The sequence below is a fragment of the Heterodontus francisci genome, unplaced genomic scaffold (genome assembly GCF_036365525.1).
Source record: "Heterodontus francisci isolate sHetFra1 unplaced genomic scaffold, sHetFra1.hap1 HAP1_SCAFFOLD_278, whole genome shotgun sequence".
NCBI lineage: Eukaryota > Metazoa > Chordata > Chondrichthyes > Heterodontiformes > Heterodontidae > Heterodontus > Heterodontus francisci.
The window spans coordinates 1,629,177-1,645,424 of NW_027141343.1; the positions used below are offsets into that span (position 1 = coordinate 1,629,177).

A 16,248-nucleotide genomic window follows, 5' to 3' on the forward strand; every position below is an offset into this window, starting at 1 on the left:
CCCTTTCTAACAGATTTTCCACTTTGAATACTGTTGGGGGAGATAGCTTCTCAGGGGAATGCAGCAAGAACCAAGTCTGTGGCACCACAGGTGGATCAGCTGCACAGGAGGGGAGGAAAAGGAGTAGAAGAGCTATAGTGATAGGGGCTTCTATCGGAAGAGGTACAGATAGGCATTTCTGTGGCTGCAAACGTGACTCCAGGATGATATGTTGCCTCCCTGGTGCTAGGGTCAAGGATGTCACAAAGAGTGGCTGCAGGACAAGGGGGAGGGTGAACAGTCAGAGGTCATGGTACACATTGGCACCAATGACATAGGTAGAAAGAGGGATGAGGTCCTGCAACCAGAATTTAGGGAGCTAGATAGCAGATTAAAAAGCAGGACCTCAAAGGTTGTAATCTCTGGATTACTCCCAATGCCACATGCTAATGAGTATAGGAGTAAGAGGGTAGAGCAGATGAATGCTTGGCTGAGGATATGGTGCAGGAGGGAGGGCCTTAATTTCCTCGACCACTGGGTCTGTTTCTTATTCCTATCACAGAGACATGGTTGAGGGAGGGGCTGGACTGGCAGCTCAGTATTCCAGGGTACAGAATCTACAGGCAAGACAGGTGAAGGGGTAAAAGAGGAGGTAGCATTGCACTGTTGATCAAGGAGTCAATTACTGCAGTAAGGAAGGATGATATCTTAGAAATTCCTCAAATGAGGCCATATGGGTAGAACTTAAAAACAAAAAGGGGACAATCACTTGGCTGGGAGTATACTACAGGCCTCTAAACAGACAGGAAGAGATAGAGGAGAAAATATGTCGGCAAATCTCAGAGAGGTGGAAGAACCTTCTTCTTCTTTGGCCTCCTTGTCTCGAGAAACAATGGGTAAGCACCTGGAGGTGGTCAGTGGTTTGTGAAGCAGCGCCTGGAGTGGCTATAAAGGCCAATTCTAGAGTGATAGACTCTTCCACAGGTGCTGCAGATAAAATTGGTTGTCAGGGCTGTTACACAGTTGGCTCTACACTTGCGCTTCTGTCTTTTTTCCTGCCAACTGCGAAGTCTCTTCGACTCGCCACACGTTCGCCCCACCTTTATGGCTGCCCGCCAGCTCTGGCGATCACTGGCAACTGACTCCCACGACTTGTGATCAATGTCACAGGACGTCATATTGCGTTTGCAGACGTCTTTTAAGCGGAGACATGGACGGCCGGTGGGTCTGATACCAGTGATGAGCTCGCTGTACAATGTGTCCTTGGGGATCCTGCCATCTTCCATGCGGCTCACATGGCCAAGCCATCTCAAGTGCCACTGGCTCAGTAGGGTGTATATGCTGGGGTTGTGTTGGAGATATGGTTCTGCCACCTGATGCCAAGGATTCTCCGGAGGCTGCGAAGATGGAACGAATTGAGACGTCGCTCTTGGCTGACATACGTTGTCCAGGCCTCGCTGCCGCAGAGCAAGGTACTGAGGACACAGGCTTGATACACTTGGACTTTTGTGTTCTGTGTCAGTGTGCCATTTTCCCACACTCTCTTGGCCAGTCTGGACATAGCAGTGGAAGCCTTTCCCATGCACTTGTTGATTTCTGCATCGAGAGACAGGTTACTGGTGATAGTTGAGCCGAGGTAGGTGAACTCTTGAACCACTTCCAGAGCGTGGTCACCGATATTAATGGATGGAGCATTTCTGACATCCTGTCCCATGATGTTCTTTTTCTTGAGGCTGATGGTTAGGCCATATTCGTTGCAGGCAGCCGCAAACCTGTCGATGAGACTCTGCAGCCACTCTTCACTGTGAGATATTAATGCAGCATCGTCAGCAAAGAGGAGTTCCCTGATGAGGACTTTCCGTACTTTGGTCTTCGCTCTTAGACGGGCAACCTGCCACCTGATCTTGTGAGGAGGAAAATTCCTTCTTCTGAAGGGTTGAATGTATGTGAGAGCAGCAGGGAGAAGAAGATCCCAAACAATGTAGGTGTGAGAACACAGCCCTGTTTCATGCCACTCAGGATAGGAAATGGGTCTGATGAGGTGCCGTTATGCTAAATTGTGCCTTTCATATTGTCATGGAATGAGGTGATGATACTTAGTAGCTTTGGTGGATATCCAATCTTTTCTAGTAGTCTGAAGAGACCATGTCTGCTGACGAGGTCAAAGGCTTTGGTGAGATCTATGAAAGCAACGTAGAGGGGCATCTGTTGTTCACGGCATTTCTCCTGTAGCTGGTAAAGGGAGAACAGCATGTCAATGTTGGATCTCTCTGCTCGAAAGCTACACTGTGCCTCAGGGTAGACACGCTCAGCCAGCTTCTGGAGCCTGTTTAAAGCGACTCGAGTGAAGACTTTCCCCACTATCCTGAACAGGGAGATTCCACGGTAATTGTTGCAGTCACCACGGTCACCCTTGTTCTTATAGAGGGTGATGATATTGCCATCGCGCATGTCCTGTGGTACTGCTCCCTCGTCCCAGCACAGGCAAAACAGTCCGCAGAGTGCTGGAAGTATAGCAGGCTTGGTACTCTTGATTATTTCAGGGTAATGCTGTGCTTCCCAGGTGCTTTTCTGCTGGCGAGAAAATGAATGGCATCACTGAGTTCCGATTTTGTTGGCTGTACGTCCAGCTGTACCTTTAGAGATCTGTGCACTAGAACATCCAGATCTCTGCTCAAAATTATTTTCTTTTTTCCACCTACTTTAATGTTTTTCCCTGAAGGGTGTATGAATGTTGAGCATTCGCCCTGTCCACATGAATAACACTGCACTTACCCAAATTAAACATCATTTACCAGTCATGAACCCAATCTCCCAACACATTAAGATCAGCCTGAAACAGTCGAGCATCGTCTACAGTCTAAACACTCGCACAGATCTTCAAATCATCTGTAAATTTACAGATGGTGCGCCCTACACCTACATCCAGATCATTAATAAAAATAGTAAAGAGCAACAGACCCAACACCGATCCCTGTGGGACACCACTGGTAACTGGTCTCCAAACAGATCCAGATCCATCTGTAACTACTTTCTACCTACATCTGCCAGTCAGTTCCCAATCCAGATCAATATATTACCACTGATACCAGGGACTTTAATCTTATAGAGAAGCGTCTTGTGTGGAACCTTATCAAAATCTTTTGGCTGAGATCTGCTAATTGAACACAGGCCGGGGATGAGGCCTAGGCCTGTCCTGCTTTGTGTGTGGGTCTCAGGACCACACAAGGTTTGATCAGCTCACTGAGCACAGGCCCATCCTGCTCTATATGGTGCTCAGTACCTCACCAAATGAGAATAACTAACACACCACAGGCCATGGAGCCTCGGCCCATCCTTCCCCGATTGCGGTTCAGTGCCAACCAGGTCAGATCAGCTAATTCAGCACAGGCCGGAGATGGAAGCTGGACCTTTCCTGCTCTTGGGACTCCGTTCCATACCAGGTGCGATGAAGTAAGATACCACAGGCCGGGGATGGAGCCTGAGATTTCCCTGTTCTGTGTGGGGCTCTGTGCAACAACGTGTGAGAAGAACTATCATCCCTCAGGCTGAGGAAGGAGCCTGGGCCCATTCTGTTCTGTGTGGCTCCTACCACACTGAGTGGGATCAGTTAACACAACACAGGCCATGAATACAACCAGGCCCTTTCCTGCTCCGTGTGGCTCAGTATCACACCAGGTGGCATCAGCTAACACAGCACAGGCTGGGGCTGGAGCCTGGGCCCGTCCTGCTCTGTGGGCTCAGTAACAACCCGTAAGATGAACTTTTTTCAAAAGACTTCAGTGTATTTATCTCTGTCCAACACTGTGAGGCAGCTTTCTGTGTTTATAAAGAGTGTAATTTATTGACTGGTCTCTTGGATCAAACAGAGGTCTGTGTGCAGAGGGTTTGCAGGTGAGCTCTGATTCCTAACCCTTTCTGGACTGTGAGGAATAAAGAATGAATGAGAGAGAGAGAATGTGGGAGAAGGGATGATGGAAGAATTTGTCCGTGAACCTGATTAAAAGTGTCTCAAACGCAAGATAATATTAAGATATCAAGAGCAGAACATTAACATAATCTGAGTTCCGCGATCTGGTCGGGTCCCATTCCCCTGAAGTGAGGAATGAACGGCTGGGGAAATTCCACCTGGAGTTATATTTGTCTCCAATGAAGATGAGTTCACAGTGAGGATGGAATAGCTCAGTTGGGAGAACACGAGATTGAAGAACCAGGATACAATCCCTGGTTTCATCAGTTTTAATTTGGTGTCTCCATCAGTTTAAGTAGAGAGAATCAGAGGCGAGATTTTCCACTCTTGACCCCATGGGCTGAATTTTAAACTAACGGTGCGGCTCTCGGCAGAGGCACCGGAAGCGGGTGTCATCACCACACGAGTGAAATGTGGCTGGCCGACCCCGATCACGGAGCAGCCGACCAATTAATGAAGGGGAGGCGTGGGGCCCATGTAAACAAGGACCAGAGGTAGGGAACGAGGCACCGATGGCACCGACATCTGACACAACGGCAGGTGCTGGCACCATAATGAAAGGACTGCCAGACCTGCATTCACTGCTGCCTGGTTTAAAGGAGTGTCTTCCTGAGAGCCCTCTACTGCCCCAGGACCTGTTCTGCTGCCTCTGCTGTCCCAGGATCCGTTCTGCTGCCTCTGCTGTCCCAGGACCCGTTCTGCTGCCCCAAGACCCGTTCTGCTGCCTCTGATGCCCCAGGACACGTTCTGCTGCCTCTGCTGCTCCAGGACCCGTTCTGCTGCATCTGCTGCCCCAGGACCCGTTCTGCTGCCCCAAGACCCGTTCTGCTGCCTCTGATGCCCCAGGACCCGTTCTGCTGCCCCAGGACCCGTTCTGCTGCCTCTGCTGCTCCAGGACCCGTTCTGCTGCCCCAGGACCCGTTCTGCTGCCTCTGCTGCCCCAGGACCCGTTCTGCTGCCTCTGCTGCCCCAGAACCTGTTCTGTTGCCTCTGCTGCCCCAGGATCAGTTCTGCTGCATCTGCTGCCCCAGGACCTGTTCTGCTGCCTCAGCTGCCCCAGGACCAGTTCTGCTGCATCTGCTGCCCCTGGACCTGTTCTGCTGCATCTGCTGCCCCAGGACCTGTTCTGCTGCCTCTGCTGCCCAGGATCCGTTCTGCTGTCACTGATGCCCCAGGACCCGTTCTGCTGTCACTGATGCCCCAGGACCCGTTCTGCTGTCTCTGCTGCCTGAGAGGTAAGGAGCTGAATGCGAGCCTGCAGTGACCATGGTCCAATGGTTTGGCGATGCCTTCCTGCAGGTTCGCCTCCAGGTGACAACAGATAGGTGGAAGATCCTCTTCCCCAGGGATGGGAGGTGGAGACCTGTCCACCTGACCAAGCAAAGCTGCTTTGAGATAGTAGGTGAAGTCAGCAGCCGTGGGGTCAACCCCAAGACATGGATCCAGTGCACGAAGTGGGTCAATGACCGGATCCAGGCTGCTCAGGCACAAACTCAAAACACTTTGGACCCTTTGGACATTGTGCATGGCAGAGTGAGAGGGAGTGTTTGGTGGAAAGGGAGTGACCACCCAGTCATGTGTATTGGGGAAGGGCAGCAGGACACGCTGCCTGAGGCTTGGCTGCATCTCGGTGGGAGGTGCACGTCAGTCATTGTATAAACTCACACAGTCCCTCGAGAGGGGCCACATGCAGGAGGAATATGTGTGTCCACATCATGGACTGCTGGATTATCACCATCAGAGATGTTGGGCTTGTCCCCGCTGGGAGACGAACTTTGTTGATCATAGTGGCTGCAATAGAAGACAGCCCACAATCGGAAAGAGCGTGTCAAGACTGGCAGTGGATGCCTTATCTCCATGTCCTCATCCCGATGGAGGAGGAGGCCATGGAACAGGCCGGGCAGCAAAGCAGCTGCTCCATAGCTGATGGAGAGACAGGGACACCTACCTAAGAGAGTGAGTGAGCATCTCCTGGGGCACAAGGGTGCATCTGCTGCAAAGGAGCCACACTGCTCATCTGTTCACCACTGCATCAATGGAGCTGCACAGTAGGGGTGGTTGGAATGTCACGATGGGCAGACTCTAACCCTTCAATGTCCCTGTTTTCACATGCAGGCTAGGATGAACGACAAGAGCGAAGAGCTGGAGAGACTGGGGGACAGCCAGACACCTCTGAGGAGGAGGAGGGAGCCTCAGATGGTGCACCGTCACATCATTCCCCTGCACCCTCCACCAGCACAGAAACCCGCACTCGGTGGGTATCCACTCGCTGTTAGATTTGGGCACACAAGCTGGTGAGCACGTCACAGACAGGCCCGGGCAGCTGACGGAGGCTGTGACAGCCGAGGCCACTGGCAGTTGGAAGTCTGTGGGAGGCCAGGCCCATGCTGAGTCCCAGGCTGATGACGTGCCTCTGGTGTCACCAGCAACACGGGAAATGCTGCAGCTGCAGCAAGAGGTCAGGCAACATCTGGCAGAGTTGCCGGAGGTTATGTGTACCCAAGTTCGGATGATGGAGGAGTCCATCCAGGGTGCATGCTGCACTGTCTCTGATGGGGGTGTGTCTGGCTTCCTTCCTTGAGAGATTGGTGACTCTGATGGAGAGCCAGATCCAGCCGACCAATCAGTGGCTGCCGGAGATGTGTGCAGACCTGCACTCCATCGCTTTGTCCATGAGCTCCATCCAGCGGTGACAAGGCGAGAGGGGGGACGAGGCACCTGAACTCTTCACCAGGTCCACATCCCTCTCAGGTCAGCAGCGAGGTACAAGTGTGTCTTATAAGGGGGAGGAGCAGCTGGCTGCTACATCTGGGGTCTCCTCTCAGGGTGCTCCTGGTGTGGACAGTAGCTCCAAAGCCCCTCTGCGAGTGACACAAGTGATGCCAGTGCCTGCCTCCATCACCCTCGATGACAGAGGGGGGGTCCCTGTACCTGTGCAGGAGGCCCTCAGTGTGCCAGGTCCCTCCAGCCCTCAGGCAGCAAGAGGACGGCCACCAATGTCATCCCAAGCCATGGGGCAGCAAGGTCAGCAGCCTGTCTCCACCTCAGCTAACAGAGCAGGGGGAGCACCACGAAGGAGCATGCGGAAAAGATTTCAGAAGAGCACCTAGATTCACTTGGGTTCATGGTGAATGTGCATTCCAGATGGATAGGGTTGCATTTGATGTCACACGGAAGAAAGAAATGATGTTCTCTCACTATGTCTCCTTCCTATTGTTGATGCCCTTTGGGACTTCATTTAAACCCTTCCTCCCAAGGGGCTGGAAGTGAGGGACCAAGCCCTGAGTTCACAAAGCTTCGGTCTTGTCACTGTGCGATGTGTACCTGGACGCTGCAGTGCAGAAGGAAGCAGGCGACAACAGGGCTGCTTAAAGCTAAGACTTTATTGCTGTGGTTCCAGAAGGTGGTAAGGCTCAAAGGAAACTTGAATGTATAAGGGTGTCTCATGTCTCCCTTGTGTGTATCTCATTGCCCCTTTCCTGCTGTGCCTGAGGTTCTTCATCAGGCACTGCTTGGGCAGCATCCTCCTCCACATCCTCATCATCAGAGGAGACATCACACTCCACGATATCCTCACTTGTCAACACCTCACCCCTCTGTAATGCCAGATTGTGCTGTGCACAGCAAACCACCACGATATGTGAGACCCTCGCCGGGACATACTGAAGGGCTCCACTGGATCGATCTAGGCACCTGAATCTCATCTTCAGGAGACCAATGGCCTCCTTGATGGTCGCTCGGGTTGACCCGCAGCAGGTGTTGTACCTCTCCTCTGCATCCGTGCGTGGGTTCCTCACAGACGTCAGTAGTCATGTCCTCAGTGGGTAGCCCCTGTCTCCAAGGATCCATCTCTGAAAGCGGATGGGGCCGCGGAAAGGTTCTGGCACCTGGGAGTGCCTTGGTATGCAGGCGTTGTGGCTGCTTCCCGGGATTTGTGCACACACCTATGGGATCCATTTGCAGTGGTTGCAGACCAATTGCACACTGAGCAAGTGGAAGCCCTTCCTGTTGAAGGCTGCTGGCTGGTCTGCAGGAGCCTTGATGGTCACATGGGGTGACACCCTACACCTGGGGGAATCCAGTGATGGCCCCGAATCCTATAGTCCTCTCAGCTTGACTGTTTGGATCGATGTGCACACAGTCACCGGCCCTCCTGAACAGGACATTGGTGACCTCCTTGATGCACTGATTCACCAAAGACTGTGAGATTCCACACATATCTCCAGTGGATCCCTGCAATGACCTGCTGGTGCAGAGGTTCAGTGGCACAGTGACCTTCAGTGACACTGGTATCAGGTGCCCACCAAGTCCCATGGGGCACAGCTGCATCATGGCAGAGAGATCAGTGACGACCTCCGTGCAGAGGCGCATTCTGTGGAGACACTGTCACTCGGACATCTGCAGGTAGTTGAACCTCAGCTGACGTGTTCCTCTGCCTCCTTCTCCAGCCTCCTGTTCGAGGCTGGCCTTCCTGTGGGCCCCCAAGCTGCTGTGGTGCCCCTGCTGGTGCCTGCGCCTCCCTCCCTTCCTCTCTACTCCTCCTCCTCAATGTGAGCCTTGAATGAGGCCCATGACAGGTTGCCCCTCCCTGAGTGCAAGGCCTTCACAGTAAACAACACCCAGCCACATTTACCTCACTTGTCACCCTCAATGAGGTGGCACTGCCCCAATGGTACCCTGGTGTGGCTCCCCCTGCAGAGCTGGCACATTGGCCCCCACTCCTGACAGTGTTTCCCGATGCCCTTTCCCCCTCCTCCCTTACTGCCAAGTTACGCTGCCTCACCCGATAGCTTCCCAGTGAAGCCAACACTCAGCTCCCACCTCCCAGTCACCTCCTTTAACCAGGCGAGGCTCTGAAGCCCCGTGGTTCCCGTGCACTATTAGTTCAATTGGATCCAGTGAATAAAATTGCTGACAATTGGACTCATAAATACTTTAAATGCCTTCTTGCCGAGTGGATGTGCGAAGTCTGCCCTCCATGTCAGCCGCCGACAGAAAAATCCGGTCCGACGTCTTCCATCCCTATTTTATACACCCCCCCTCCCCCTCCCCAGCCTCCATTCCCGTCTCCAACGGTCCCTTAAAATTCTGGCCCATGTCTCTAAGACTAATGGGAGTGAAACTACATCTGCTCCTTAGCCTGAACAGGGAGAGCTGCTCTCTCTGTGTTCAAAGTGAATGAATCTGCTCTTTACCTTGTCTTACTGGAACGTTCACTGTCTGGAAATGTCTGTTTGAAAATGTTTTCCTGTTATATTAATGGAGCAGAGGAGCAGATGTGAGTTGCTGTTCAACAGAGAGGTTTGGAAGTGGGTGAAGGGGTGGAGTGATGGTGTGAGTGAGAGGTGCAGTGAGTTGGCCATTCTCAATAGAGTGTCAGGAATGAAGGTCAGAGGAACAGACCAGGCAGGAAACACAGAAAGAGCGAGGAGAAGCTGGTGTGAAAAACAGAGATTAAACAACAGGCTTGTTCAGTTGGTTTGGGTCTGGTGTTCAGAATACCCGGAATCTGGGTTCACTTCCCTTCCAACTCAGCGAATTGTATCAACATTATGTTCATAAAACCATAGAATGATACCCAAAGAAGGAGACCATTTGGTCCATTGTGTCAGTGCTGTCTCTTTGGTTATGTTATCCAATTAGAACTGCTGCTCAGCTTTTTCCTGTAATCTGTACATTTTTCCTTCCAGTATTTATCCCAATTGCTTTTCAAAGTTACGACTGAATCTGCTTTCAAGTCCTGATCAGACAGTGCATTCCAGATCACAACACATCACTGTATAAAAAATCATTCCTCATTTCGCCTCTGGTTCTTTTCTCAATTACCTGATAAATACATCCTCTGGTTACTGACCCTTTTGCCACTGGAAACAATTTCTCCTTATTTAACTTATTGAAAACCTTCTTGATGATGTCACATACTAGACTGCCAGTAAAACTGAAGCCCATGGAATAAAAGAGACAATGACAGCATGGATATGAAGTTTGCAGACTGATAGGAACATAGAAGCAGGAGTAGGCCATTCAGCCCATCGAGACCACCCCACCATTCAATATGATGATGACTGATCATCCACTTCAATGCCTTTTTCCCACACTACCTCCATATCCCTTATGTCATTTGTATTTAGAAATCTGTCAATCTCTGCTTTAAACATACTCAATGACTGAGCTTCCACAGCTCTCTGGTGTAGAGAATTCCAAAGATTCACAACCCTCTGAGTAAAGAAATTTCTCCTCGTCTCTGTCCTAATTGGCTTTCCCCTTATGTTGAAATTGTGTCCCCTGGTTCTAGATTCCTCAACCGGAGGAAAAACTTCATCTACCCTGTCTATCCCTTTAAATATTTTGTAAGTTTCAATGAGATCACCTCTCATTCTTTGAAACTCTAGAGAATACAGTCCCAGTTTCCCCAATCTCTCTTCATAGGACAGTCCCGCCATCCCGGGAACAGGTCTGGTGAACCTTCATTGCACTCCCTCGATGGCAATGATATCCTTCCTCAGGAAAGGGGACCAAAACTGCACACAGTATTCCAAAGTGCAGTCCAACCAAGGTTATATACAATTGAAGCAAGATTTCACTACTCCTGTACTCAAATCGTCTTGTGATAGAGGCTAGCATATCATTCGTCTTCTGAACTGCTTGCTGCACCTGCATGTTAGCTTTCAGTCGCTTATTGACAAGGACACCCAGGCCCCTTTGTACATCTACACTTTCTAATCTCTTACCATTTAAGAAATAATCTGCACATCTGTTTCTCCTACCAAAGTGGATAACCTCACATTTTTACACATTATATTCCATGTGCCACTTTCTTGTCCACTCACTAAGTCTGTCCAAATCCCCTTGAAGCTGCTTTGCATCTTCCTCACAACACACATTCCCACCTAGTTTTGTGTCATCTGCGAACTTGGAAATACGACATTTGGTTCCCACCTCCGAATCATTGATATATATTGTGAACAGCTGGGTCACAGTGTGGTGGTGAACAGTTGTATTTCTGTCTGGAGGAAGGTTTACAGTGGGTTCCCCATGGTTCCTCATAACTTCAGTTATGTGCAGAGACTGGAAAAGCTGGGGTTGTTCTCCTTGGAGCAGAGCAAGTTCAGAACAACTTTGACAGAGTTAGAATCAAGGAATCAAATGGTTACAGGACAGAAGGAGACCATTCAGTCCATCATGTCCATGACAGCTCTTTGCAAGAGCAAATCAGCTAATTCCACTCCTCTGCCCTTTCATTGTAACCCTGCAAATTTTCTCTATTCAGGTGTTTATCCAATTCCCTTTTGAAAGCCACGATTGAATCTGCCTCCAGCACTCTCAGGCAGTGTAATCCAGATCTGAACCACTCGCTCTGTCCCACACCCCTGGTACCATTGCAGAAAATCTCTACTGTTCATTTCATCCCTCACAAATAATTGAAATGAAATGTTTATTAGGAAATGCACAATATAAAAAAGAGAGAGAAATAAATGCTGAGAAAAATAGAAGTCAATGTTTGGAAGGTAAAAAGAGCAAAAGATGTAACTTTTATTCTGGTTGAGTGAGAGGAATATATCACACTCTGGGGCTTTTGTAAGACGATTTACTGATAAACCTGGGATTTGAGAGGAAGCTGGTTCATGGTTTACAGAACAAACTCAGTCCCTGGGGTGGAGCCAACAGCTGCACCGTCCAATAGCAGACAGGATGTGGACACTGTCTCAGGCCTGGTGAGCTCAGTCGATGAAAGCATGAAACTCTGAATCTCAAGTTTTTGAGTTTGAGCCTCTCGGTGGGTGTCTTATACTTCCTTTTTAGGCTGATTTTACAGCCATTCTCCAGCTCTGAATTCCTCGGCAGAGAGTTCAAGGAGTGTTTGAAATGAGATTCAACAGCAGGATGAGAAAGTCTCTCCTTGATTCAGGACTCTTACCTCTCTGCAGCATCTCGCTGCTGAAGATTGAACTTTATCTCATTTCATTCTCAGCTCATGGTCAGTGTGGATCACTGGGACTTCTGGCTGTCTCCCACTTCACAATCCATCAGTGCTGAGAAATCAATGGGGAATATTACTCACATGTTGTAATGTTTTATAAATACTTGAATGTATTTCACACTGTGTCTAACAGTGTGAATCTCCCCTGGTATATCACCTCACCAATACTTCAACAGAACATTCACATAATGTGAGCTCTGAGATCTGTTCAGATCCCATTCCCAAGACCTGGAAAGTGGGATTGGGCTGGATCGCTCTTTTTCAGCTGGCACAGACACGATTGCTAAATGGTCTCAGTCTGTGCCATAAATTTTCTCCATTTTCTATGTTCTATGAAGTGAGGTGTGATTGGGAGGGGCAATTCCACCAGGGTTATATTTTCTACCAAAACAATGACACAAGGGATACTTCACTTTTTTATTCATTCATTCATGCGATGTGGGCATCGCTGGCTAGGCCAGCATTTATTGCCCATGAGAAGGTGGTGGTGAGCTGCCTTCTTGAACCATTGCAGTCCATGTGGGGTAGGTACACCCACAGTGCTGTGAGAAAGGGAGTTCCAGGATTTTGACCCAGCGACAGTGAAGGAACGGCGATATAGTTCCAAGTCAGGATGGTGTGTGGCTTGGAGGGGAACTCGCATGTGGTGGTATCCCCTGTATTTGCTGCCCTTGCCCTTCTAGGTGGTAAAGGTCACTGGTTTGGAAGGTGCTGTCTAAGGAGTTGTGGTGCATTGCTGCAGTGGATTTTGTAGACGGTACACACTCTGCAACTGTGCGTCGATGGTGGAGGGAGTGAATGTTTGCAGATCGGGTGCCAATCAAGCGGGCTGCTTTGTCCTGGCGGTGTTGAGATTCTTGAGTTGGAATTGCACCCATCCAGGCAACTGGAGAATATTCCTTCACACTCTTGACTTGTGCCTTGTGGATGGTGGACAGGCTTTGGGGAGTCAGGAGTCATGGATGAGTGAGAGGAATATATCACACTTTGGGGCTTTTGTAAAAGGATTTATTAATAAACCTGGGATTTGAGAGGAAGCTGCTTCATGGTTTACAGAACAAATTCAGCCCCTGGGGTGGAGCCAACAGGTGCACTGTAATTACTCACCTCAGGATTCCAAGCCTCTGACCTGCTCTTCTAGTCACGTTATTTGTATGGCTACCCATGGTAACCTCCATGATGTTGATGGTGGGGGATTCAGTGATTGTAATGCTATTGAATGTCAAGGGGAGATGGTTAGATTCTCTCTTGTTGGAGATATTCATTGCCTGGCACTTGTGTGGTGCGAATGTTACTTGCCACTTATCATCCCAAGCCTGTGAGACTGAAATAGCTCAGTTGGGAGTGTGTTAGACTGAAGATCCCTGGTTCAATCTGGGGTTTTGGCAGTTCTCCTTTATTCTGCATCACCCTTTGGTTTTGACTCTTCAGCTGCACAATTTACACTGAAATTATTTACCCAACTCTGAAGGTTGGATTGGAATAGAGAGATATCAAGGATGGGAAATATTTACATTGTCTGCTTTAGCTTATTCTCTATCTCCCTGTGTCCTTTTCCCCAGTTTTTGAATCTTTCGGGGCCGGGTGAACATTTGATTTGCTGCATTTGTCCCAAACTGAAGCCTTTTCCACATCTCTGGGTGGTCAGACTCGCTCTGTCTGTTTTTGTTGCTCGTGACCATTAACGAGAACAGGCCACGAGTTCAACGTTTATCAGCAAACGGAAGATAATTGGAAAGAATTCTGTGTTACTCCAGACCAGTGACAAAGATACAATGGATGTTATTCAAAATAAATTCCCTTTGACATTTTATGTAAACTTGTTTGCATCCAAAAGTTGGATTTTAAGTGTAACAAAAATGTGTCAAATTATTGACTGACCATGTGACAGCGCACATGGGGATCAAATCCACAGCCTTGTTGTTATCAACACTGCGTCCTAACCAACTGAACTAAGCGGCATTTAGACAGAGCCAGGTATGGGTTTGAGCCGCACGCTGGGCGGTTTGTGTTTTATTTCTCACACTGGGTGACAGAGCGATTGTACAAACAATGGACACATCACATCACTGAAACATTGTTCTGATATAAAACAGTGTGAAATAAGAACTGAGCATGGAAATGGAACGGAACCAGAAATCAGGACTTTAATCTATTAAAGTTGATCTTGAAATTCAACCATTCACTGAACATTCCAATAGATCGAACTCTCTTCTGATATAAAATCCAGGAACTTGAGCTGCTGTAAAACACAACTGAGCCTAACGTGATTTGAACACGCAACCTTCTGATCTGGAGTCAGATGCGCTACCGTTGTGCCACAAGCTCACATATAAAGCAAAGTGTTCCATGCCTGACAGATTTACTTCTTGTTTAGATTCAGTGATTGAAATTAATTCAATCCTCATCTGACCTCCACTCTGTGAAGGCCTGCAATCCGACCTGAACCCGACGGCCTGTGTCGGGTTCGGTTCATGTCGGGTCGCTCTTCCGGTTCTGGCTTTCGGGCTCGGATCAGGTTGGGTCAGGTTCAGGTCAGGCTGGGTCCAGGTTTGTCTGAGTCCGTGTCGGACACACACAGTAAGTATTACATTTAACTTTGCTGGGAAGTTGAGTTTAATAAGTGTCAAAAGTTGAAAAGCCAACCAAAGCTGGGAGTCCGGGTCATTTAGGAGGGAAACTCTGAGTCTGCGCAGTGAGCAAGTGAGCATCTCTATGACGTCATTGCGCTCATGCTGCAGCTTCCTGTAGATTCGGAATCGGGAGGTAGATAAAGTGAACATTCCGGTGGTCGTGTAAAGCTCGGGTTAGTTTGGGCGTGGGAATAAATGGAGATACTCGGGCCGGGTCAGGCTCGGGTCCAATGTGGTTCTGTCAGGTTTGTGTCGGGTTTTTTTTCCTGACCTGAGCAGGCCTTTACTGCTCTGTCAGTTCAGTGCCTTATTTAAACTATTACTTGGAGTTCTGTTTTACAGGGTCTCGGCTGTTTAAGTGTTTCCCAGACCCACTACTCTGATTAATCAGACATTTTGCTGCTAACTGCTGCTGCTACAATTGAAATGTAAAAAAGAATTTCCAGTGACCTGCAACCAATGGACAAATACATTTCAGAAAGATAAAGTTCATTCGCCAATCCACAAATGTGTCTTTCTGCTTATATTTATAAACAACTCCTTCTCTCCACTATGGGAACTATACAATCACGACAGTTATTTGAAAGTTAGTATAAGATGTTCCAGTTCATCAATTTTAAAACTGCAGCAGGTATTTTCCAGAAAACTTCTCTGTTGGAACCTCAGTCCCATTTAGATTGAAAGTGGACAATTAATGTATTCACTTGTTCATTGTGGACAGGTGTCTGACTTCGAATAAATCTCATTAACTTTCAATGAGGTGGCAGTATTTCTGTGCTCCCATTTTACACAGTCTGTCCTGTTCATGCACCATGTTTTTATTCTCCTCTCCCATTCTCCACAGGATACAGATTACAAGCATCATCAATCTAGCTGTTGAAAAGCATTGGAAGAATCTGGTCACACAGGTATTGAAACATTCATTTTCTGCCATTTTCCAAGTTGGTTGCTTTAAACACAGTACAATGTGTAATCTTCTTGAAAAGAGATTCTCTTCAATATCCAATACAAACTGAATTACATACCTGACAGACAAACACAGGAGAACAGGTGACTAGTGAACACAAACCTCATGGTGCTCATTTTCAGATTTATTGCAGTCATCCGACAAAACAAGTGAAAGAATATTCCAGTGAAATGATTTGGAAAGTAGGTGTGACTTTTGTTGGTGCCTTTCTTTGCTCTGTTGGTGAAACTTTCTTGCACCTGACTCCTGTTTATGTCTCTGTTTCCTCTATTGAATGAGGAAGGAGGTATTTGATCAGAAATCAACTGGATTGTGTACCTTTGAGAGGGGATTTCTGCACCATCAGGGCTGGAAACAGGAGTGAGTGAAAGACAATGTGTGGAGTTTGATTTTGTACAGAGGGAGAGCAAATCTAACAGGACTGTGAGATATTGGCCTGGATTTTACAGCCCCAATAGCGGTGAACTCTGAGACTTTCACTGCTATTGAGGGTCTGAACAGCACTGCAACTGCTGGTACATGCACACACTAACACCAGCATCTGGAAGTTGTGGTGGTGAGAAATGTGCTTAGAAGGAGCCTCTGATCATAATCGCACCAGCCCACTCTTTAAAGTGACAGGGACCTGTAGTTCAGCAATTTGGGCTCATTGCCCACAATGTACCCTGATTTTTACCTTGGTTGGATTAAAGCTGGTACCAACAGGCTCAGGGCTGCT

General features: G+C 48.5%; 1 non-coding gene across 1 annotated transcript; it reads right to left on the reverse strand.

Annotated features, from left to right (window-relative positions):
* Positions 1 to 14,186: 14,186 nt before the first annotated feature.
* trnaw-cca (transfer RNA tryptophan (anticodon CCA)) lies at positions 14,187 to 14,258 on the reverse strand. Its single transcript has one exon. It is a non-coding gene; the product is annotated as a tRNA-Trp (tRNA).
* Between the last annotated feature and the right edge of the window lie 1,990 nt (positions 14,259 to 16,248).